Raw genomic sequence first — 27,402 nt, 5'->3', positions numbered from 1 at the left:
AACATGTTTAAAAACTTAATATATATTCACACAATAGATTATATAACAATGAGAATAATGAACTACAATTGTACACAACAATATGGATAAATCTCACCAACATAATTTTAGTGAAAGAGCAAGACACAAAATGTACACACTATATGATTCCATTTCCATACATTTCATACATATAAAACAATCTATGCTGTTAGAGGTCAGGATACCTTTGCGGAGTTGGGTAAAGTGGCCGAAAGGGGTGAGTTGGGGGAAAAAAATCCAGGATTCTATAATTTCTATTTCTTGATCTGGATGCAAATGACATTTTATGAAAAGTTGAACTTATTGATATTGAACTTATCATTTGTACATGTTTCTGTATGTATGCTATTCATCAACAAAGTTTTTCAAAATCAATGACATAAACAAATGTCCATAATATTAAAGTAGAAAAAAATTCAGGACACATAACTGTGCAAAACATATAGTCTCAGTGGGGCCAGCCCCATGGCCGAGTGTTAAAGTTCCGCACCCTCCGCTTTGGCAGCCCGGGTTTGCGGGTTCAGATCCCGGGCACAGACCTACTCCACTCATCAGCCATGCTGTGGAGACATCCCACACACAAAGTAGAAGAAGACTGGGACAGATGTTAGCTCAGAGCTAAACTTCCTTCAGGAAAAAAGAAGAGGAAGATTGGGCACGGATGTTAGCTCTGGGTGAATCTTCCTCACTGAAAAAAAACAATAAAAAAAATATAGTCTCAGTTTGTGAATAAAGAAATAGCATTAAAAAATTGCTAGAAGGAAAACAGGTAATTGGGGGTGTGAACTGGGGGGGTTGGGAGGATTAGAGGAACTGGTGGGAGACAGGAAAAGACCCCTAACAGTATAGGAGTCATTTGATATGAAAGCTTGGTTTGAAGAAGAGATGGTTGTGGCTAGAGGGTGTGTGGAGTAAAGGTGGATGGTTTTAAGACAGGAGGAGCTTGTAAAAAGACATATGTGTACAGTGATGGGTGGCAACTAGATTTTTGGTGGTGAACACGATGTAGTCTACACAGAAGTCAAAATATAATGATGTACACCTGAAATTTATACAATGTTATAAACCAAGGTGACCTCAATTAGAAATTAATTAAATTTCAAAAAGACAGGAAAAGCTTGAGCTTGTTTTAAGTTCTGATGGAAAAGAGTCAGTAGAGAGGGAAAGGTACAGGAAATATACAGAAAAAGAGCAATAATGTCCCTTGGCAGACCACTAAATGTATACAAAAGAAGCAAACCCAGAGAAGGGCAGGAAGGTTTTGACGACCATATATACATAAAGCAGTTCTTTTTCCTGGAGCTTCACAAATTAAAGTGTCAAGAAATGTGTCAATTTTCCTCTCCGTTTATATCCATTTGTACTCTTTCACGAGGCCTTCAGATTATCATATTATCTGGATCAGGTAATTGTTGTAAAGAGTTTTAGCCACAAGATAACCTATCTCTCACTTCAGAATACTTCAGGCCAAAATAAAGACCAGGTCCAGTGAAGCCCAGGTCAAGTATAACGACAGCAGGTCTGGTGGGAAGTGGCATTTCTACCACACGCTAGCTGTGTGACTTGAGGCAAGTTATTTAACTCGCTGTGTCTGAGTGGCCTCATGTGAGAAATGATGCAGATAATAAGAGGTTGGAAGACTTAAATGAGATCATCCACATAAAATGCTTAGCCAACAGTGGCACAGAGGACACCCTCAATAATTATAAATTGCTATCGCTTTCTTTTTCTGCTGGGGGCAGAGTTTCTAAGATGTCTTCAGATCTAGAAACAGCAAAACAAAAACCAAGAACATAACGGCTAATGAAGAAGCAGCCCCTAATCGACAATAAATAATCTCAGGAAAGAATATGCTTTCTCTCAACTTTTTATTTTGAAAAATTTCACATTTATATAAAATCTGTAGTACAGTGAACATCCTAGATTATTAACCTTCACCTATATTCACCAATTGTTAAGTTTTGCCATATTTATTTTCTCTCTCTCTAACACACAAACACGCAACAGGACCAGTGTTAGAGAAACCAACATGCCAAGTGGCTGGCTCACTGTATAGAAGAGATTACTCCATCTATTTGCCATGTGTACAAAAAGTCAGCCTTTTTCAGAGAATACATTGCATAAGACACACAATGTTGTGACATTAAAGCTGCAATAACTGTGAGGACCAATGGAGGATAACACTGATAGCAGATAAAAAGATATTTTTTGCAAAGCCCCCTCGGGAAAGATAAAAGATCTCAGAGCTCTATTCTTAGGTCTGTTAACAAGGAGAAAGCAAAGGCTTTCATTACCAGGTGAGGGAAGCCTGACAGAGCTGGATCAGGGTTAGAGTTAGACATGTTACTAAATGAGTTACTGGCAAAGGACTTTTGAGAAATATCCGTGTGTGCAAAGGTATTTCCCCCTTAGCTATACTGAACAGAACATTTGAATGAAGGTTCTCCACTCCCTTTTTTTGGCATCAAAGCTATCATGCATATCTGGTAGTAGATCAGAACATCAAAAGGATACAAAACATGTTGTCTCAAATAATCACACATCTGAAAATGTATTCTACAGATTTTAGGTTGAACCACACAGAATTTTTCCAAGGTTAAAAAGTCAATATTGTCAGGCCAGCCCCAGTGGCCTAGTGGTTAAGTTTGGCGTGTTCTGCTTCAGCAGCCTGGGTTCAGTTCCCAAGCATGGACCTGTATCACCCATCTGTCAGTGGCCACGCTGTGGCGGCAGCTCACATACAAAAACAAAAATGGAAGATTGGAAGCAAATATAAGCTCAGGGAGAATCTTCCTCAGCTCAAAAAAAAAAGCTCAATATTGGCAATTTCATATATTCACATATATTTGTTCAAGTGGGAAACGACATATGTATAAGAATATTCACTGCAGTATTGTTTAGAAAAGTGGAAGTCTGCAAATAACCGAATTGTCAATAGATAGGGGACCAATAAATAAAGTACAGCATGACCATATAATGAAATACTATGCAACTGTCAAAAGAAAAAAATAGAGAGCTCTCTCTATGTAACCCCTGGGAAATTTAAGATACACTGTTAAGTGAAAAATATATGGTGCAAAATATTCAGTATACTAAACTACTTTTTGTTTAAAAGCAGAAAGAAGGGTAAAAAGATACATTTGCATTTGCTTATGTACACATAAAGAAAGTCTGGAGGAATTTTAAGAAATTAATAGTAGTTGATTAATTTGAGGGGAATATGACCTATGTGGATGGAAGACAGATGCTGGAGGAAGACTTTTCAGTGTATCTCTACTTATGTAGGTTTGAACCATTTATATATATTACCTAGTCAGAAAACTTTAAGTACGAACCTCAGAAAAAAAAATTAAGGTGTTGAATGTTTAGAAGGGAAAATGATTCTTGCTGTCTTCTTTCTGCAATAGTGCAACGTTAAGTTGTAATCATCTCCATGAAAGCACAGTTTCTAGTGTTTGCATGGTAACCATTATTATTGATTTAAGATATAAAAAATTGATGAATTTTTGGCATGCTATCTTTGTTTCACATTAGAGAATACAATAATATCTAAAAGGCTTTTTAAAAAAAATTTATTTTGCGATCAAGATTCATTAGTTATATATTATATAGTTGCAAAAAACAGTACTGAAAATTCCCGTGTGTCATTCACCTAGTTTTCCCCCACGGTTCCCATCCCTAACCATGGCAATCACTAATCTGTTCTCCATCTCTGAAACTTTGTCATTTGAGAATATTATATAAACGGAATCATACAGTGTGTAATCTTTTGAGATTGCCTTTTAATAATTTTTTTGCAACCTCAATCCCCGTATTTCATTTTCTCATATGCTTTCTTTTAAACTCAGGGTTACTGAGGGATAATTTACATGCAGTAATTGTCATCCTTTTCACTGTGCAGTTCTATGAATTTTTTTATAGTTTTACTGTGGCATAATTAATGTATAACAAACTGCCTATTTTCAAGTGTCACATTCAATCAGTTTTGACATATGTATACACTTGTGAAAGAATCATCACAATAACATAATGCATATATCCATCACCCGGAAAAGTTTCCTCACGCTCTTTTGTAATCCATTTTTCCTACACCACACTCCCATCCCCAAGCAACCACTTTGCTTTCTATCACCACAGGTTTGTACTTTCTAGATTTTTATATAAAGGGAATCAGACAGCATGTTCTTTCATTTCTCCAAGGCCACAAAGATTTTCTCCTATGTTTTCATTTATCAGTTTTATAGATTTAGATTTTTTATTTAGGTCAATTACCCAATTTGAAGTAACTTTTGTACATATGTGGGCCTTGTACAGAATCCTGGGGAACACCTGCTATTAGGGACCGAAGCAAAGAGAAAAGCAGTCAGTGATAGGGCTGGAGGAGAACAAGCAACGTCCTGACCCACAGAAGCCAAAGAGGGGGAGGGCTGCAATTAAAGGAGTGTTCAGGCCATCAAAGTATCCATGGAACCTTGCACAGAGACCACTGGAAGCAAACACAGAGTAATGGTCACCCAATTTCACAATGAGATCACTGGTGGCCTTCAAGACACAAGTTCAATACAATGAATACAATGACAGAAGCCAGACTGAAATGGATCAGAAGAAAGCATGGATGATGAAGAAGGAAAGCACTCAAATCACTCTTTTGAAAATTTCAGCAATTTCAGAAAATGACAGAAACACATATGACACTGAACTCAAAGAGTGTTTCTTGACTATGCAGAAGGACCAGGTAAACAGAGATTAAAAGAACAAGAGAAAGATATGAGATATTGATAAGCTAGGTTTGAGATGAGGCAGGATGAGAATGTGTCAAGAACACTGCTTACCTTTTGCAAGGAGGAGACAGAAAGTGAGAAGGAAACGGATAAAGACAGATATTTTGAGATGGTGGCCAGGGAAGCTCAAAGGCACTGCTCAACCTTCCTGGCAAAGTAGACGAGGAGTTTATCTACTGGGACTAAGAAAGGAGGGCTGCGCTGGACTGTGGCTTGAGAAGGGGGAAAGGGTTTGGAATTGGTGTTTGTGGGGGAAGTGGTGGGTTAGGAATCAAAAACAGATAAATAATGGGTTATCAAGGAGATCTGAGAGCACTCAGAGAAAGAATCGATGTTTGTGAAATTTAATATTTGCTTCATTCCCTTTCTTTGGCTGCCAAGAGTTCCAAAAAGAAAAGACAAACAGGTTGAGGGGTCCCATAACTACACTAAAGGACCTTACTACCTCACGTCCCTTTCTTTCTCTTTTCTAAGACTCACAACCTGTTTGGTATATAAAACAGGTATTGCACTTCGACTTTACACATGAAGAAACAGAAGGTGAGAGACTGACTTTCCCAAAATGCTCAGCTAGCTGGGACTCGACTCCAGATTTTTTGGTGTTAATTCCAGTAATTAGAATTTCCAGTAATCTCCTCAGTGCATCACGTAGCTCTCTTATCTTCAATGCTCTTCACTGCCATTCTTGACTATAACCTGGCCTCAGGCAGGTTCTTAGTTGCTCTTCTCCCTTTCCAATCCACCCCACACTCTCCTCCACTCACCTTCCTAAACTCCACCCCTGCTCTGTAGAGGCAGGAGTCTGCAGGAGAGTTTGGTGCACATGAGGGCTCAGTTTGCAAACAGGAAAACCAACTATCAAGCTGCAGCCGTGGTTTGCCATTTAGAATGAACTCAGGTGTGATTCTCAGTGTTTTCTGAGGGCCTCTGGTGAGGAAAGAGACAAGGTAAAAGGAGAGAACAGCCACCAGAGAGTGAGGGCAATGACAATTGCGGTTCTTCCGGAAAAGACCCAATGGAGAGTCCTCTTTCTATAACAACTCCCAAGGTAAGGGCTGCAAGACTGAAACAGAGCTTTAGGGCTCAACTCCCTCCCCAACCCCTCCCTTCATCCAGCTTTCCAAATTGCCCTAACTGAAATAAAGCCCAAGAGCCTCCCCTGGAAAATCACCAATATAAGATAAACTTAGAGCAAACCGAAATCTGGCAGCTTTATGTTGCCTAGGGTGAATATTTTGCTTTTGAGTGTGTTGGGCAATCAGTATAAAAACTTACAATGGATGAGGGTCTAGTACAAATCCTGGTTATTTGTGAGCACAATAGTTTTTTTAAAAAATTCAGCTCCCTCTGACCTTGTAACAGTTATTTTGCTACTGTAGACTGTGATGCAAATTAAGGCATTTCTATTCTTATTTCAAAGTCTGCTGCATAAAATAAGTGTATGCTTTTCAAAGCCAATTGACAGCCTAATGTTCCACATTTAACTACAACAAATCAACACTTTGCCAGATTATTTCATTATTATTTCACTAATTCATTTAAAAATCTATCAAGAAAAATGCAATTTTCACCTCTCATACTTTCTGGTCTTGAAAAACAGTTAATTCTCCTAATGTTGCAGCTTGCATACAAAGCAAGTCTAAAAAGCAGCCTCAAATATTTTTTCTACAAAAGTAGATCACTATTTTCACGCACTAACGTTAACATAAATGTAAGTGCACAATTCCTTACTTTAAACATTATTTTGAAAGCAGATCTCTCACAAGCTAAATTATCTTAAAACCCACACTTTTCAGTTTGCATTTGTTACAAAAACAAACAACTATTCTGCAGTAGAGCATCTTATATTTCCTAGAGCTAAAGATATTGTGAAACAGCAAAACCTTGTAGACCAGAATTATAGTGATATTTCTGCTTTTAAGGATTAAAGACAAAAATGAATAAATTTAAGGTTAAAACCTTCTTTTAAAAAAAAGGCTTCTTCTGTTATATTTAATCCACTTTCACACAGTTTTTCTTAATTACACTACAGCTGTCTGGTAAGGCACAACTGACCACTTCCATCATGAAAACAAACTGTACCCCACCATCCAAAGTTCTTGAGTAAAAAGCAAACGTTTTTGTGAGCCCAGCGAAAACGGGTGCAGCTGCTCCATTTCACCAGGCAGGCACCTCCACTCCATTCAGCTCTGAAGAATGGCAATGACTGTAAATTGTTCTTCCTGATCGGTTCCACAATAAAAACAAACCACACTACTTTCAATTTTTCAAAGCCAATTTTTTAAAGCCTCCAGTACACTGGAAACAAGAGTTGTGTTCTTCTGATTCACGGCCTTTGATTTCTACATAAACGTCCCTGTATGCATGTAAAAACAGGTCCCTGCAGGATACTCACATCGACTGTATATATTAACTTACCAGATGTACCAGAAGATACAAATGCCATCAGCCTACCTTTTAAAGCAAGATGCTATTTAAGAGCTTAAACGGCCTGTGACTAAAGGATGACTGTCAAGAACATACCGTATGTGGAGAGACATTAGGTAGTTCATGAGAAAGCTGCAGTGTGTTCACAAAAAGTACAACAAATGGTTTTGAACTCGTGTTTTAATGCTCTCAGGAAAAATTCATACTGTGGAATTAAGGTCAAGTCACACATCTGCATTTTTAACTAAAACACTCGGGAGCTGATAATAGTTAAAATTATTGACAGAATTTTGTTAAGAAATTTCTAAACAACTTTCACAACATTCAGATATTATCTACGATTTAAACTTGAGGTCTCCAAAGTATATTCTCAATCAAACAAACACTTATGTTTGCGCACACCTCCCTTATATTTATATAAATACATAATTTACTTATTTACAAACACGGAGCACTGTCCTAATATCTAATACACATTCAAAAACATACAAAAAATAGGTGTTTGTTAAGGATGGGATAGAAATAATTTATAAATATGAGTTTCAAGGCTTTCTTGGGACACCTCCAATGGGCCCTGCTGCACAGCTCCTGGGGCACTGCCCACCTCCTCCCCACCTCACATACAGATCCTAAGCAGCCATGGCTAATATTAGGCCAAGCTAAGTCGTTAGTGGCTTTGGGTGAATTCTTGGATTGCTGTAAATTTCTACCCCTGCCCCAAAGAAGATTTTTTTGTGGAAACATAAGGATATAATTTAGTTTAGAAGAGCTTTTAATTCTGACTCATGACTGGAGCATTGCAATGCAACTTAAATGTGATCAAACATGATGGAGATAAAAACAAGAAAATGTTCAACAAAAACAACAAGTGTTGGAGAGGTTGTGGAGAAAGGGAACCCTCACCCATTGCTGGTGGGAATGCAAACTGGTGCAACCACTCTGGAAAACAGTATGGAGATTTCTCAAAAAATTAAAAATAGAAGTATCATATGATGCAGCTATCCCACTACTGGATATTTATCCAAAGAACTTGAAATCAACAATACAAAGAAAATTGTGCACCCCTATGTTCACTGCAGCATTAGTCACAATAGCCAAGATGTGGAAGCAACCCAAGTGCCCACTGACTGATGACTGGATAAAGAAGATGTGGTATATATACACAATGGAATACTACTCAGCCATAAAAAAGACAAAATCATCCCATTCCCAACCACATGGATGGACCTTGAGGGCATTATGCTAAGCAAAATAAGCCAGACAAAGACAAACACCATATGATTTCACTCACATGTGGAACATAAACAAACTTAAGGACAAAGAGAACAAATTAGTGGTTACCAGGGGAAGGGGTGTGGAGGGTGGGCACAAGGGGTGAAGGGGCACACTTATATGGTGTATGACAAATAATAATGTACAACTGAAAGTTCACAATGTTATAAGCTATCATGACCACGATAAAAAAAGAAAAAAAAGAAAATGTTCAGATTTGTGAACCTCCACTTTGGTGGCAAAACTGTTGGCAGGAAGCTACCAATGATTCTTCTCCAACACAAGACAGCAATCAATATCACCTCCACTGACAAACAGGTTTCTATTGAAACCAACATCCCGTGGCTGCTGCAGTGACTGCACCCCCAACCACGCTGGACACCAGCCTTCCCATGAGTCTCCTATCAACACTTCACTTTTCCAGACTATCTGATTTACAAACCCATTCTTTCCAGAACCCTAGCTATAGGTGATTTCAGGCAAAGGAAGTTCTCACCAAGTTATGACTCTGTTTTAATTGAGCCCTGTCAAGAGCAATGTATTAGATTGGGTCTACCTGGTTTTGCCAGCTTTTGCTAGAAGCTGCAATACAATTTCATTGTTTTCAAGGAGCTCAAAAAAATCTAACAAGAATTATACACACACACACACACCTCTTATTTGCCTTCTTTCTCTCTGGCCATTTGTTCTCAGTCTCCTTTACAGGTTCCTCTTATTCTACCTTCTCTGTTACTTCCCAAGGTTATTCTCTTTCCACTCCATCTCTAGAGGATCTTATCCAAGACTGTAATAAGATATAGTAACATGTCTTTGACTACCAAAGCTATTTCTAAAGAACACACATTTTTCTTGAGCTACAGACCATACTTCCAACTCCTTACTCAATTACTCCAACTGGATGCCCCAAGAGCAGTTCACCTCAGCAGTAGGGAACTCATTATCTTCTCCATAAAACTTCCCTCAAATCTCATATCCATTCCATTTCAAAGTCTGGTCAATTCTACCTCCTCGATGCCTCTCAACCTTGTTTGCTTCTCTCCAAGGCTACCACTTTAATTCAACATCCTCCTTACTAATCTTTTCCCTTGCATTTCTGTCCTCCTTGATTTCCTCCTCCACATCACAGCCAGAGTAATCTTTTTAAACACTCAGACCATCTTCCTTGCTTCCATAAGGAGAAATAGAGGACATCTTTAGAGAAAAATCAAAGAATGGAGTTTTAAGGCTAGGAGAGACCTGAGAATTTTATAAGCTGAAAGGAAATAGTAATAAGAAAGAAATAAGAAAGTAGAAGATAAATAGAGCAAAGTCCAAGACCAAAAGCCAAATTCAAGAGCCTTGGGGGAGGGGTCAGTTCTGAAAAAGATGAAGACACTTTCCCCTTTGAGGCAGAAAGAAAGACCACAGTGATGGCTGGAGATGGAGGTAAGTCTGGATGTCGAGGGAGGCCAGCTGAGGGAGCCTATGCCAGCTATTACCTATTTCCTTGGTAAACTGATGAGATAGATCATTACTTTAAAATGAGGGGGTCATGAGAGCTGAGCTCCTGCGAAAAGTTGTTTCAGTTTGGAATAGTCACTATGGATAATGAAAAAAGCAGCTGATTAGGAATAGGTTTGAAAAAACCAAAAAGAGAGAGGAAAGTCATCCTAATGTTGAGCTAAGGCTGGAAATCATAAATTGTACTGGAATCAATCAGCAGAGTAAGAAGAATGCTGTTGGGCAAAGGTGGTGGGCAGAAGAAGGGAGAAGAGAGTGACTATGGTGCTGATGGGTTTTAAATCACCAAGTGCCTTCAACACCCACCTTCATCCATTTAGCTCAGTTTGCCCCAGGCCAATGCCACTTCATTCCTCTTCCTCTCCTGGAGCCTATGTTCCAACCATAATGAACACGCTGTACCATTTCCAGAACATGCCATATTGTCCAAACTCCGTCATAGGATATGCTACTTCCTCTATATAAATGTGCCTCCCTCTACCCCTCTCCACTTCCCTCCACCCCTCTCCACTTCCTTCCACTCTTTATGCAAACAAAAAAGAACACTCCAAAATAAACTTGATTAGTCAAGGTCAGCAGACCACCAAGCCCATTAGCTAGGTACACGGTAGGCACCCTACAAGCATCTGATTCAGGAAGGGATCATGTGATATGTAGGGAAAATCCATCCTGTGCGTGAGGCAGGTTTTGCAAGGCATGTGAAGAGAAGGGAATAATGGGAATCTTCAAGTATTCCACCCTCAGTGGGTAATAAACTTGTATATTATTCCTGAGGTCCTTGTTTCCATAACTGATTCAATCTAAAGCTTAAAATTTGATACTTAACGTTATCTATGTCTTAAAAAGTGTAGACATTGGAAGACACTGGTTTTTTGAGATTTTTGCGGAAGTTAATGCCACGTAAGTCTCCCAAATTGACAAAAGCAGATTTATGTAGTTCTCACTGAGGGTCCTACCTCTAGAACTATTTCCCTTACTATGTTACCCTGGAAGACAAATGAGTATCTGGGATGCACTTTGAATGGTATGCCCAAACGTGCAAATTACAGACACGCAAAAAAGCTAAACTCCTGGACAGATGAATGAAAGAGGACATCCGGTCTTGGTGTTTCTGCTCCTCCTTTCTTGATTCAGAGTTCAAAATTTCACAACACACTGGTCCTTTAGTCACTACTCATTCTTGCCCCTCCTTTTAATCATCTCTATCCACTACCACAGGGATGTGATGGTATTAATCAGTCACTTATTAATTCAGTAAACATTTACTGACTAGGAAATACGTTAGAGACATGGGGGAAGATACAAAGCTGATTAAAATGAGAAGCTTACAGACTGGGGAAGGAGAAAACGTACAAAACTCTTAAACACAATATAGTAAGTGCTATAATACAGGTATGCATTCCTTCAACAAAGAGCAAATACCTAATATACACCTGGCATTGTTTGAGGTGCTGAGGATTTAGCAGTGAAAGAAACCAGAAAAAAAAAACTTATCCTCAAGGAGTTTAATTAGCAAATGAGCACAGAAAATGAAGCAGACGCACTGAAGGCAGCCACTCCTCCAGGTGAAGCTGCCATGTGCTGGCCCTGGAGGAGGAGCAGAAACACGGGCAGGAGAGGAGCGTGGTCCAGGAAGCAGACAGCACAGATATGTGAGCGAACAGAGCGTGGTGTCAGAACGGCAGAAATCCTTGCTCCAGACAGAAACCCAAAGCGGGAGAGCAACCCGAAATACTGCATCGAGAAAGAGGAGACCCCTCTGCAAACGAGAGGCTGGCAAAACAGCGTTCCTTCTCTCCATGGGAAATGAAGGCTGCTTTTCTGTGTCCATTGCTGGGTTTTTTTGGTAAAGATTTTATTTTTCCTTTTCCTCCCCCAACCCCCTCGGTACATAGCTGTATATTTTTAGTTGTGGGTCCTTCTATTTGTGGCATGTGGGATGCCACCTCAGCATGGCTTGATGAGCAGTGCCATGTCCGTGCCCAGGATTCGAACCGGCAAAACCCTGGGCCGCTGGAGCGGAGCACACAAACTTAACCATTCGACCACAGGCCCTGTGTCCATTGTTTTTCAGAGGTACAGAAAAATAAAATTTTGTATGCAACGAATTTGACTAAATTTTCATTTTTAATTTGATAAATCTGCTGGGGTACTAGGTATAAAGAAACAAATACATTAATTAATAAGCAAATAAGCAAGCAATTAAGAACCAAAACAAATGAACTTCCAGGTTACTATCTGCTGGACTTACAATGAAAAGAAAAAGCCTTTCTAAGATAGGATAGTTATGACTAAGGAAAAAAATCATACAAAAAAGCCAGTATGTTCACTTTCATATTCAGAGTTCAATGTGTGTGCTATACAAATTAATACTTATATATCTGAGAGGAAACAAATGACTAGAACACAGAAAAGCAAGAAGGGTAATAAGAAGCATATATTGAAGCGGGAGAGGCCGTGGAGCGGAGAGGCTGAGGGCCAGACCACCTGGGCTCTCATCTGGCCTCGCCTCTTGCTGGCTTTCTATCCCTCGGCAAGTGACTTAGTCGGAGCTTCTTCACATGCAACTCAGCGCTAAAATAATAGTAGCTACCTCGAAGAACTATTTTGAGGATTGGACTAGCAAATACATGTACACCTCTTAAAATGTTACTTGGCCCCTAAGTGTAAACTGTTACTATGTTGTACATGTTGGGGGGGTAATTGTTATCACCACCTGGAGCTGAGTATTTTACTGCAGAATCCATATTAGCTGCAGCTGATCTCCTGGAAAATTATTTATCTTCTTATTAAACTGTGTGAAAATGTTGCCTTATTAATGAAATAATTCCAGAAACTAATACTCTGGAGTTGAAACCTAAAGTAAATGTGCTTAGCAATGCAAACTGTTGAATGCTGCTTTTGGTTAACAGCTTAATTTCTTGGAATGTTCACTAGGCACAATAAATAGTCACAGCCATCTTTGAAGTAACACATTCCTGCCGTCTTTTTAAGGTGAAGGATTTTAAAAGATAGAACTTGAAACAGTTGCCTAGATTTCATCAGACCCGAGGTTCTATGAAAGCAGAAGAGGCAAGAATGCTTATAGAAAAATTGACAAACCACTAGCCAGACTTACAAAGAAAAAAAGGGAGAAAGCTCAAATAAACAAAATCAGAAATGAGCGAGGAGAAATAACAACAGACTCTGCAGAAATACAACGGATTATAAGAGAATACTACAAAAACTATATGCCAACAGAATGGACAACCTAGAGGAAATGGATAAATTCTTGGACTCCTACAATCTCCCAAAGCTCACTCAAGAAGAGGCAGACAATTTGAACAGACCAATCACAAGGAAAGAGATTGAAACAGCAATCAAAAACATCCCAAAGAGTAAAAACCCAGGACCAGATGGCTTTCCTGGGGAATTCTACCAAACTTTCAGAGAGGATTTAATACCTATCCTTTTCAAGCTATTCCAAAAAATTAGGGAAGATGGAACACTTCCTAACACATTCTATGAGGCCAACATCACGCTGATACCAAAACCTGACAAGGACACCACGAAAAAAGAGAACTACAGGCCAATATCACTGAGGAACATAGATGCAAAAATTCTAAACAAAATTTTGGCAACCAGAATTCAGCAATTCATCAAAAGGATCATACATCATGATCAGGTGGGATTCATACCAGGGACACAGGGATGGTTCAGCATCCGCAAATCAATCAACCTGATACACCACATCAACAAACTGAGGAATAAAAACCACATGATCATCTCAATAGATGCAGAGAAGGCATTTGACAAGATCCAACAGCCATTTATGATAAAAACTCTGAACAAAATGGGCATAGAAGGAAACTACCTCAACATAATAAAGGCCATATATGACAAACCCATAGCCAACATCATACTCAATGGGCAAAAACTGAACGCCATCCCCCTGAAAACAGGAACGAGTCAAGGATGCCCTCTATCACTACTCTTATTTAACATAGTACTGGAGGTCCTGGCCAGAGCAATCAGGCAAGAAAAAGGAATAAAAGGAATCCAAATAGGGAGGGAAGAAGTGAAACTCTTGCTATTTGCAGATGACATGATCTTATATATAGAAAACCCCAAAGAATCCATTGGAAAACTGTTAGAAGTAATCAACAACTACAGCAAAGTTGCAGGGTATAAAATCAATTTGCATAAATCAGTAGCATTTCTATACTCCAGTAATGAACCAACAGAAAAAGAACTCAAGAACACATTATCATTCACAATCGCAACAAAAAGAATAAAATACCTTGGGGTAAATTTAACTAAGGAAGTGAAGGACCTATATAATGAAAATTACAAGGCCTTTCTAAGAGAACTGGATGACGACATAAGGAGATGGAAAGACATTCCATGTACATGGACTGGAAGAATAAACATAGTTAAAATGTCCGTTCTACCTAAAGCAATCTACAGATTCAACGCTATCCCAATCAGAATCCCAAGGACATTCTTTACAGAATTAGAACAAAGAATCCTAAAATTCATATGGGGCAACAAAAGACCCCGAATTTCTAAAGCAATCCTGAGAAAAAAGAACAAAACGGGAGGCATCACAATCCCTGACTTCAAAACATGCTACAACGCTACAGTAATCCAAACAGCATGGTACTGGTACAAAAACAGGTGCACAGATCAATGGAACAGAATTGAAAGCCCAGAAATAAAACCACACATCTATGGATAGCTTATCTTTGACAAAGGAGCTGAGGGCATACAATGGAGAAAAGAAAGTCTTTTCAACAAATGGTGCTGGGAAAACTGGAAAGCCACATGTAAAAGAATGAAAATTGACCATTCTTTTTCACCATTCACCAAAATAAACTCAAAATGGATCAAAGACCTAAAGGTGAGACCTGAAACCATAAGGCTTCTGGAAGAAAACGTAGGCAGTACACTCTTTGACATCAGTATTAAAAGGATCTTTTCGGATACCATGCCTTCTCAGAGAAGGGAAACAATAGAAAGAATAAACAAATGGGACTTCATCAGACTAAAGAGCTTCTTCAAGGCAAATGAAAACAGGATTGAAACAAAAAAAACAACCCACTAACTGGGAAAAAATATTTGCAAGTCATATATCTGATAAAGGCTTAATATCCATAATATAGAAAGAACTCTCACAACTCAACAACAAAACGTCAAACAACCCAATCAAAAAATGGGCTGCAGACATGAACAGACATTTCTCCAAAGAAGATATACTGATGGTCAATAGGCACATGAAAAGATGCTCATCATCGCTAATCATCAGGGAAATGCAAATCAAAACTACACTAAGATATCACCTTACACCCATTAGAATGACAAAAATATCTAAAACTAATAGCAACAAATGTTGGAGAGGTTGTGGAGAAAAAGGAACCCTCATACACTGCTGGTGGGAATGCAAACTGGCGTAGCCACTATGGAAAACAGTATGGAGATTCCTCAAAAAATTAAAAATAGAACTACCATATGATCCAGCCATCCCACTACTGGGTATTTATCCAAAGAGCCTGAAGTCAGCAATCCCAAAAGTCCTATGCACCCCAATGTTTATTGCAGCACTGTTTACAATAGCCAAGACGTGGAAGCAACCTAAGTGCCCATCAACAGACGAATGGATAAAGAAGATGTGGTACATATATACAATGGAATACTACTCAGCTGCAAAACAGAACAAAATCATTCCATTTGCAATAACATGGATGGACCTTGAGGGAATTATGTTAAGTGAAATAAGCCAGCAAGAGAAGGATAATCTGTGTATGACTCCACTCATATGAGGAATTTAAAATTATGGACTAAGAACAGTTTAGTGGAGACCAGGGGAAAGGTGGGGTAGGGGGTGGGCACAAAGGGTGAAGTGGTGCACCTACAACACGACTGACAAACATTAATGTACAACTGAAATTTCACAAGATTGTAACCTATCATTAACTCAATTAAAAAAAAAAAAAAGAATGCTATAGAACCCAGAGAATATAAATTTCACAAGACTATAATATTCCATGAGGGCAGGGACTTCTGTTGTGTTCACCAATGTATCACAAACATCTAGACCTGTGCGGGACCATGGCAGTCATAACATTTTTGAATAAATGAACAATATGGTTTAAAATGAATCATCCAAATCTTAAATAAATGATCAATTACACATCTGTAGGAACTTAACATACATATTTAAATGATGAAAAAAGGAATACTAGGTAAGTGTCAAAACAATCACACCTTCGAGCTTTAAATGAAGTGCTGAGTTTATCCTCAACACTAACCAGCTCACAACATTAAAAAGGGAAAAAATTAAGCACCTCGGAGTTCTTAACAGATTGTCTAAAGAGGGTTGTATGTTCAACCAAAGCAGCACCTGCACCATTTAGAAGAATAAATTCAACAAGAAGCGGTTATGAATCTATAAATTATAAGGCTTTGGGGGTTCTTTTATTACGTGAGTAACAGCAAGTGTTTTCTGGACTTGCAGCTGGTGCACTATTTCTAAAATGCAGGAGGACCTATTTTATTCATGACAGAGTTTGAAACCTGAGGCAGTATCAGTATATTAATCAGATGAACTTTAATGTTAAACAGTAAAAGTTTTACTTCCTAATATAAATTGTTGGACTGCAGATATAAGTAACAAACAGTATGTCACTGAGCTTGCCCATGATAAGCAATAACTCGTAGTAAAAAAAATTTTTAAAAATTCATTGAATTTAACTACATATGTACCGTGGAAGAAAACAGACAAGTAAATTTTGCTGCTTAATGGCAAGGTTGCTCTATTATAATCTCATGTCCCGACACGAGCACAATTTTATTTAAATGAGAAAATTGCTACATTTGGGTTCTAAACTGCCATATTAGGATTCAATATAAGTGTCTATCTCAAACAAATGACCAAAAGGCTAACTCTGGAATTATTATTCCATTATTAAAATAACTTGTGACTGCGAACTGTTCTACCACTTACTATCTACACAGAAATATAAACACCATATATATACACACACACAAAATATACACACACACACTACTTTCTTGGCTAAGAATTTAGTAAGTATTCAGAAAATAAGCCCAAAGATGCTAAATAGAGGAAAGATAATTATTTCTAAAATTGGGGTATGCCATTTCTAAAACTTCCAATAGATACGTGTGCTTATGAAATGAGCCTGTAAGAATCCCAGGTCTCCCACTACCTACCAGCCCTCTTCTCTCTTCCCTTTAAAAGTCAAACTCACTATTCCCCAACTGACTCTATGATAAACTCACGTTAGCCTTCTTTCGTTCTACAAGTACCCTGTGCTCTGCAGGACCTTTCCCCAGTGTCACCCCAACTTCCATCCTCCTACGGTTCCTGCTCACTCATCTATTAGGTTAAGTGCCCAAGAGTATACAGCACCTCTGGACTTCCCATTTTAGTAACTATTTAATGATCTGTCACTATTTAATAAAAGCCATGTGGCAAATAAGGAGAATAGATTAGTGGTGACCAGAGGAGAAGGGAGTGGGGGGAGGGCGAAAGGGGTAAAGGGGTACATATTATCCTGACAGATAAAAACTAGACCATTGGTGGTGAGCATGATACATAACAACGTATACCTGAAATTACACGATGTTATAAACCATTATGACCTCTATAAAATAATTAAATTAAAAAGAAAATAGCTGTGTGGGCAGTGATCTTATTTGTCTTGCTTACCATACTGTACTCCCAGGCCCCAGCATAGTGCCTAGCATAGGATTGGAGCTCAATAAATATTTATCGAACATATGAATGATTTTTAAGTCAATCAATTAAAACTATTGCCCATAACAAGAATGTGAGCTTTTTTCTTTTTCGGGTGAGGAAGACTGGCCCTGAGCTAACTAACACCTGTTGCCAATCTTCCTCTTTTTGCTTGAGGGAGAGTGGCCCTGAGCTAACATCCATGCCAATCTTCCTCTATTTTGTGCATGGGACGCCTCCACAGCATGGCTTGATGGGCACTGTATAGGTCCGTGCCCAGGATCTGAACCTGCAAACCCTGGGCTGCTGAAGTGGAGCACACGAACTTTACTACACCACTAGGCCAGTCCAAGAACGTGAGTTTTTTAAGGCCAAAGACCATGCCTTAGTCATAAACCTCAGTGCAGGCCTAGCTCAGTCTCTGACAGAGAGAGAACTCAAGAAATGACTGATGGTTCAGTAACTCAGTGAATAAACAATTGTCAATTTTAAAAGGCAACTTTTAGGGCTTTAATATTAAGCTACAAAATTATTCAGTTTGATTAATATGATTAATTTCCTTTTCATAAGATTTTAAATAAGAAACTTCGTAGCAAAAAAGCAATTTAATCTAAATGAGAAGTTTTTGTAAGTCATCAATAGTTTCTGAGACAATAGTAGGATTTTATTAAATACCATTATTATGAAGCATTGGAGTATCACGCTACAAACAAAAGGAATATTTTGAGAGAGAGATCTCAAGACCAGAGCAAGAATTTGGCTACTGGAGGAAAAGGGACAGATACATAAAGAGTAAAGTGGTGAGAGATGGGATATGAGTGAGGGTTAGAGGGAGTTCCGGCTTTTCGATCAGTAAGATGCTGACCTCACTGGCATAAGTGGAAAGCTATGTATTTGTTGGATTTGGGAAGGGACAACTAGAAACTGGGCTTCAATAATTTAAGTGTGAGAAGCCAAGACAACATCTGATTTGATGTGTTCTTTAAAAAAGTTACCACTAGTTAGAAATTAGGGCAAAGAGGTGTCATTAGAAGTAGGCAGTGACACCTGAAGTACAAATATGATCAGTGCTGAGACAGGATGGCAGGTATATACAGAGAAAGAAGTGCTTTCAAAGGAAACAGAAAGCCAATTGCAGAGGTAAGAAGTAAACCAGCCAAAAAAATTCTAGAAGCCAAGATCAAAAAGGGTGCTAAAAGAAAGGGTGGCGTACCCTGGCAAAGACAGTGGAATGGTCCTAGAGTATAAACAGTGAACCACAGATTGTAAACAATGAGGCAGAGTAATCTGACTAGTATAGACAACAGTAGAAATATGACCTCATTGTTGAAACACTCGGTTTCCATCAGTTCTGGCATCGTTACCTAACAGGATTCTTAGGAACTCCAAACTTATCTCACGTGATCCAGCTCCCATCACTGCCTTAACATGCTCTTCTGCAATCTGTACAGTTGGCCTGGATGCTGAGAACTGCCTGTGAAGATATTAACACTACTCCCAACAATTCTGTCTTCCAGCAAGTTGCTTATATCCATCGTATAACTTCACATTGTTTTATTACTGAACCAAAGAGAAGACATTTTGTTTTTAAGATCTTTTTTATTAGGTCAATTCTTCCCTATTCTAAGCACTGCAACTTCTGTTTTCCAAATTATTTAAAATATTGAAAGCTACAGGTTTGGAAATTCTTGGTTTGGAATACGACAAACGTGTTCTCAATACTGCCAATTTGTAAGAGATTTCTGCTTCCTTTCTTTACTGTAATGAGTTTGCAAGATGACTCCCCAAATGGCAATAGCTCTTTGTGCCTGCCATATCCCATTGCAACCTCATGCCTATTTTGCTGTCTGATACCACCTTGGCCCCCTTTCAGCATTACTAAGCATTTTCTCCCACTGAATATCTATTTCAGATTATTTGCTCTTAGATATATTAGCTTGCGTTTTCTTGAGGCAGCATCTCACTTACTATTTCCTGTGATACTTCTAAACCTTTTTAGGTATCTTTGTGATACTTCTCTTATTTCGCTATTTGAGATACTTTCCAATTTACTATCAACTGTAAAATTGGTTGACACATTCATTTCTGATTTTAGATTTTTAATGAAAATGCAAAGGAAAACTAGTTAATATGTCTTCATGAAGAAGCTGCATTTCATCTTAGTAGGAAGAACGAATTTCTTAAGTAAAAGTTGCAAATCATCATGTTAAGTCAGTAAAGCTGAACTGTTTACTTACTACACAAATCATGCATTCTTAATTTTGTGACTAGCTTTAAACAAAAGTCAAAATGATTTTTCAGTAGCATTTATTTTTATATAATGAGTATACTTTGTTCAATTTCACTCCATTTTTTGAGATTAAGTTAATGTATAGGTAATAATTACTTAAAAAGAAGTAAAAGTTACATTTTTGTTTAAATTTCAAATCTTAAATATATTTAAATTTTAAAAATTCAAATGTCTTTGGTTCTCCAATAACTGTAAAAATGCCATTGGTTTTATTAAATAAAATGTACCTTAATTGAACAGCAATGATCTATTCAATATTTCAACTTCTACCTCATTATACTTATGAGGATTATATATTTTTTCCTGCCATGTTATTTACAATATTTTTCCTCTGCTAAAACATATTTTAAAATATAATTTGGCTAGGGGAATTTCAGGATATTTATTTCTAAAATACTGGCCTTACATAAACATCAAACTCCTGTTTCATATCCTTGTTTATTTAATATCAGTCTAGTTTTCTTTACTTTCTTTTGATAGTGCCAGCTTAAAAGCATTTCAAAAATCCAATCTGCTAAAATTAATGTTATTCAATGCATTTTTAGTTAAACTCTGTTAAATTTTAATTGTCATAGTATGGTTTTAACTCAAGAATCTTTGAAGAAAACACATTCTAATCCAACCCAGGAAAGTTAGAGTTAAACATGTGCAATTTAGCAAAGAAATATGGCAAGTCCATGTATATGGCTCAGTCTTAGAGTGATGTTTACACAGGGAATCCTGGCTCTGTCTGCACTATATTATGACCCTTGTCATCGCCTGCCCTGGAGCAGTTACATATGTGTCTACTTCTCCCATTAAGCCAGTCTCTCCTGAGGGGCAGGAGCAATCTGAAACCTTTGTATCTTCCATGAGGCCTCCCACAGCACTTTGCACAAAGCGGCCACACAATGTTTGCAAAGCTGTATCCGAAGAGCAAAGTTCTTGAGTTTGCCTTGATACACAAGTCTCATGAAAAACGAAAGAAAAAGTAACTACATGAAGGGTGGTGGTGGTGGTGGTAGGGAAGTGGTGGTGGTAAGAATGTTAGCAAGTATCCTCGAATGAAATTATTTAAATGTGATCTTACTGAACCCATCACTAAGGTACTTGAACAAGAGTGGAGATTTTAAAAAAAAAGTAACTTTCCATTCTTCCCAAATTAGGAGCTGGAGAAGCTTCATTATTTTGTTTGAAAGTATTTTCTGAATTAGACACACCCGATGACACAGCCAATGTAAATCATTTGTTTTCCTGGTGTTGCCACTGCTGAACAATGATGAACAGATCAACAGTACAGGAATTCCCCAATAAAGAGTGACCCATTGTGTAGAAAATAGATCCTAAAACAAGGAACTGTATTTAGGATAGGTTTCTACTTTCTGAATTCTGGCACACCCTTAGTCCCCACCGCCTCTGAGTCAGTCTCCTGGTAAACTTCAAACTGGTCTTTCAAAGGCAACATAATTCAATTCAACAAATATTTATTGTGCACCTACTGTATGCAAAGGCACCAGAATGAAAACCTGAGAAAAAAGGCCTGCCAAGGCAGGTGAGAAGTTGTTATCATCAGGAAGAAGGAAAAGATACAGGAGAGAGGGGTGTATGGAACCAAAAAGAGAAGAGGGATGGGTCAACATTCTCAGATGTCACAAAGAGTGGAAAGCCGAGACTCTAGAAGAAAAGATAACAAAATTCTGAGTAAATGCAAAGTACCAGGGTCCATGAATAAAAATAAACTTCTTGAATTTTCCAGGTTTAGAACAATTTTGTTTTGTGAACCTACCCCCTAAGAACGGGTTCCATTTCTATTAATGTTATTACCAACTTACCTACCATCCAGACTGGAAATTTGCTTTTCCCTCAGATAACAAATGCAATCAGTTACCAAGTCCTGTCACTCACTCCCACATAATTATGGTCATAGGCATGGTAGTACAGGTTGTGTACTGCACAAGAGTGCCACATCTGGAGGGAGGAGCATTCACATCAAAGTTGTGTAAATTTATTTTAACAATATTCCAGCAGATGGCAGTCAGGTGTCTTATTCTCATAAAATAAATACATTACAACAATTTTCTAACAGATGGAAGTAAAATGTCTTGAAGATGTGGCATCCTTTTTTAACTCCCAGAATGCACTGAGTGGGTTAGTGGCAGCCTTGCCCAAAATTTCCCATCTATTTTCTAGTCTTCATTCTGACTGCAGCCACCACAAATCAGACACACACAAAATGTTGCAATAGCTTCCAAACTGACCCCCTAATTTCTCCACATTTGAATCCATCCCACAAATATCTGAAAAATTTCCTAAACAGTTCCACTGGTGTAACTTCTCTTTCCAAAAAGTCTGCAGTGGCTGTATGTCAGTTTCCTCAACCATCCATTCAAGGCCCTTCACACCACGTCTTTAACCTTCCTTTCTCGCCTGGCATTTCACTACTCCCCAAGAGGTGCCCTACTCCCAGCCACATCTGATTATGCTTTGCCTTCATATAGCCTGTCCTTCTCTACCTTGCTGTCTTTGTTCATGTCATTTCCTCTGCCTGGAATTCCCTCCAAACTCAGTCTTCCCACTAGAAGTTCTAACTGTATTCAGTAGAGTATTTGGGGGAGAGGTTTTGGATGACTGAATACTGTCTTCAGCAAGCATCCAAAAAAACAAAGCATTCTCTTCTTTGGCTCTGGTTGGCCTTCCTCTTGTCTACTGGTGCATAACTAACTACTCCAAACTTAGGACTTAAAACAATGACTATTTTTATTATATCTCACAAACTTGTGGGCCAGAAATTTGGGCAGAGCTGAATTTCCTTCTGTGTAGTGATGTTAGAGGGGGCTCTCACACTGGTATTCACCTAACAGACGGATGAGTCTGGAGGGTCCCCATTCCTCCTTATTACAGACTTTAAGGTCTTCATTCTTTAAGGCCCAGCTTAAATTTCCCTGCTTCTGAGAATTCTTTCCAGGTCTTTCACTCAGGTTTAATCTCTCATGGGTTCAGATTCCCTAGTACTTTTTCTTCATGACGGTACTTTTCCTAGTCATAATCTTACATTATGTTTTCAATTATGTAAGAAGCAAAGGAGACAGAAAGACAAAGGGAGCAAGAGAAGGCTGTGAAGAGGAAAGAAAACGCTCAGTATGACTGAAACGCTTGTGCAATTAAGTAGAGGGACTGAGTTCTGTGTCCAGGCTGATGCTAGGTGAAGCTGATTCAGCACATATAGACAACATACTTTAAATATGTATATAATTATGTTTATTCAAAGTTATTAGCATTTGTGATTACTATGGATTACAGGAATGATAAACAAAATTGAGCAAAAAAAGCTTAGTGTCTTGTGTCATTATGCTTAATGATCATTTCTAATATTGCATATTTTTTTGTCCTCAAAAATGTTCAGAATGGAACTTTCCCTTGCAAAAGTCAAATCCATATCCCACAGAATGTACTGAAGAAATACACTAATGGGACTGTGAAATTATACTAATAACAAAATTCAATAATTCATACTATCAAGTTCAAATAATCACAGAAATACAATTTTGAGCTAGAAGATACAGTTCAATCTTATGATGAAAAAACTGAGGCCCACAGCATGTGGCTAAACTAAAAAGAATTCATTTCCTATAGAAAAACAAACAAAACAAAAACCAAAGCTATAAAGATCTGTGAAGTAAAACATGTACAGAAATGTTGGTGACAGCATTGTCTATAATAGTGAAAGAGATGGACTATAAATGTCCACTACCAGGAGAACGGATAAATTGTGGTATCTTCAACTGAAAAACTACTATACAACAGTTAAGATGAATGACCCAGAGCCACAAATATCAACACAGATGAATCTGACAAATGCAATATTGAATAAAGAAAGCAAATTGAAGCAGAATACAAAGAAAATGACAGCACTTATATAAAATTTTAAAACAAGCAAAACAATACCTTATATACCTTGGAATTATACACCATATGTGGTAAAAGTATGAGAAGATGTCACAGGAAGGAGAGGCTACTTCTCTGGGGGCCGAGGGGCACACAGCTTCCACGGTATCCATCCATAATGTTTTATTTCTAAAGTTAGTGGTAGGCATGTGGATGTTTGTTGTATTATAACTTTTGTAAAGCTTAATTATTGTACAGTAAGATTTTAAAATTAAAAAAAAATCCCTAAAAACAGCTCTTACACTTTTGTCCTTTGAGATACTCACTATAAAAATTTACCATAAACACAGAGAAATAAAGATTAGGCAGTCTATGTGCTGAATGGCTCAAGACCACCGGGGCAGGCTATGTGAGAGAAAGGGGGCAAAGACGTCTCTGGTTCTCAAAATAAAATAACAAAAACAAAAAACCCAACTAAGCAAATGCATTTTCTAAAATTTTAAATAAATTACACTCCAGATACTTGCCTCAACTTTTGCATGTTGATTTTAAGAGTGCCCCCCGACCCCACTCCCAAAGCCCCCACTCTAGGCGGATCACAAGGAGACAAGATCAAACACAATACAGATCCTGCTGCAACCCCTAGAATGGTGGCAAAGCAGAACCAAGAGCATAACTAAGATTTAGTGAGCACATACTATGTACAGGCTTTGACACCTTCAAGCTTTATCTGCATTCTCTCTTTAACCCACATAGAACCCCTATGAGGAGGGGATTTCTATTATGCTCATTTCAGACAGGCTAAGGGACTTGCCAAGGCCACACAGCTAGCAAGTGGTGGAGCCAGGAGTCTAGCCAGAGCCTGACACGTAATCAGTGCTATTCTGCCTTTCTTTCTATCCACAATTATAATTACCAAATCTCTATAAATTAACTCATCTTCAAAAAAGTTACTTCATTTACATCTGGCTCCAAAACATGTTTAATTACTTTAAAGCAGCTTTGCTTTGGTAATTTAAGTATTTCCCCTTCTGCAGCATAGCACAAAGAACTTTATAGATCATACTCTTACAAAACCACCTGTGCTATATCCACATGGTTGTCAAGGTTTAAAAATGAATACAAATAATAACAGAAGCAATTCCAAGGGGAATTTTTCTTTTGTGGGAGAGGATTAGGTGGAAACATTCTTAAAAATGAAAAAGGAGCACCATCTGGAATAATTTTATTTTCTCACATCTTGGATACCTCATAGTGTGCAACAATGTCAAAAATAAAGGATCAAGGAGTCCTGAAGTTGAAAAGTCTCAAGATCTCACAATCTGAGACGACACCTTGAATATGTAATATGATTGATCATTGCTTATAAACAGATACCTTCTCTGGATTTTTCTCCTTTTCCTAACCACTATCACATTCACATCATTCATCTCTTAGTAAAAGCAATAACTCATCTCTCAAAGAAAGGCAAAATCCTATTCATTTAAAACAAAAAATTTTAATGCATATTAGTTTGCCACAAAACAGCACACCACACAGATGTTCTATCAAACTGGTCATTTCCTCTGGGAGCACGTACCTTCGCTGTGCAGTATCCAGGAATCTCGGGAAGATTCTCAGCACCATGTAGGCCAGTGGTCCTTGACCCTGGCTGCACAGGAGAATGACCCAGAAACTTTAAAGAAGTTCTGACCAGACTGTAACTCTAAATATGATTGGTAAAACAGTAGTGTCTAGAAGATAACATAAGGGAATATTTTCTTGATCTTGGCGTAGGCAAAGATTACTTGCACAGGACCCAGAAAGTGCTAACCAAAAGAGAAAAGAACTGATAAATTCAACACTAATATTAAAAACTTGTTTATCAAAAGACACCCTAGGAGAGTGAGAAGGCATCCCACAGTGTGGGAGACAATAGTGACCAGCGCATACATCAAAGAACAGTGTAACAGGCTTGGGGCTGCTGTAGCCAACCTGCCACTAATCAAGTCAGTCTAAGGACCAGGCCTACACATGGAGGAGGAAGTGCAAAGACAGGATCCCTGGCCATCTTTAGAACCTTAAATCACAGCATGTCTAAAAGTCAGCCTAACTCACGGACTGTTTGGTTCTATGAGCCAATAAATGCCCCTTTTCATTTAAGCCAGGATAAATTGGATTTTCTGTCACTTTCTTCATAAACAGTCTCAAACGACACTCAATTCAGAACTGCTCACACTTTAATTCTCAATTTCTCTGAACACATTGACAAGATCGCTTTTGGTCAATCCACTGGGCATAAAGTCATCACGTGTCCTCATTCCTGATTTTATTAAAACCTTAGTCTAAAAAGTTCTGGTAACTCCAAACTGGGGTTGTCACTTGCCTAGTCTCACACATAACAGGCTATCTTTTCATGTCTCAATAATCGTCTTCACCCTTTGGGGTCCTACTTCACACTGTCCTCAGTTTCAGAGTTTACTGCTTCTCTGCCATCACTTCATAGTCCTTTCTGTTTAATTCTTCCCCAATTTTTTAGCCCCCAGCTCCTAGGACACAATGTTCCAACAAACACTACTTATTGAAAGCAACATGGTTCCCTGTTTATCCATTTGTTCATCCAACACATTTATTCAGTGATAAATGTGTGCCAGTCCACATATTTGTAACTAGCATCATACCGTGTGCCACAATCCCTTTAGCTGTCAATAATCATAAATCCTCCAAAATTCTACATTCTTAAATTTTAAGCTTAAATAGATCCCCGGAGTCTGCCTTACACAAGTGGCTCTGGACCACTAATGTTACATACACATTGAGCCAAAATGTTTTCACTTTTCATTGCTTAATCTTTAAAATTGTTTCGTACTTTGTACCACTCCAATTAGAGAAAAATTCTTAAATTTTTCTGCAAAACTCTTTCTTTACTTTTAATGTGCTTGGAAACCATTTTGGAGTTTCCTTGCCAACACAAAAGACTTTTCCTTAAGCCTGGCATAGGCTGGACTGCAGCGAGAGGCATGGAGAGGAGGCAGACAGATTTTTCTCCTCTTTGCACCCTGATTAAAAAAAAGTATCGCCAGATGTGAAAGGGAAAATTTAGACTCTAAATTCTGAAATTTAATCTAGCAATAAAGAAGCACCACATTCTTAAGACACAGTGCGCTTCAACTATCTGCCATAACACCATTTCCTCCTTTAAATGTGCTCTTGATTACAGAGGGCCTGCAACATTTTTCACTTGGGTGAACAAGGTTTATTTTACTTCAGTGAGTGCTATTGGTGAGGAAAAATAGGATTTCTTTGCTTTAAAAGGAGCTGGTGGTAATCAGATAAGTGAGAAACTAAATAAGACTTTAAATTTTATACATGGAGAGGCTTTGCTGTACTGGTAATATTTCTGACAGAGTTTTTAAAAAAAGTGAAGTACCTGTGTTTAATCCCCACATTAAAGATTAACAGATGCACATGCTACCCACAACTGAGCAGGAAGGCAGGGACAGAACAGATCACGTCAGGCCTTAGAGGCA

The 27,402-nt window shown here is 38.2% G+C and overlaps 1 protein-coding gene across 2 annotated transcripts in view; it reads right to left on the bottom strand.

Moving 5' to 3' along the window:
- The window catches only part of UMAD1 (UBAP1-MVB12-associated (UMA) domain containing 1), a 211,313-nt gene that overhangs the window by 89,777 nt on the left and 94,134 nt on the right, over positions 1–27,402 (bottom strand). The window lies entirely within an intron of this gene.

Source organism: Equus quagga, chromosome 8, assembly GCF_021613505.1.
Source record: "Equus quagga isolate Etosha38 chromosome 8, UCLA_HA_Equagga_1.0, whole genome shotgun sequence".
NCBI classification, from domain to species: Eukaryota; Metazoa; Chordata; class Mammalia; order Perissodactyla; family Equidae; genus Equus; species Equus quagga.
This window is presented reverse-complemented; position numbering and strand designations above follow the sequence as displayed.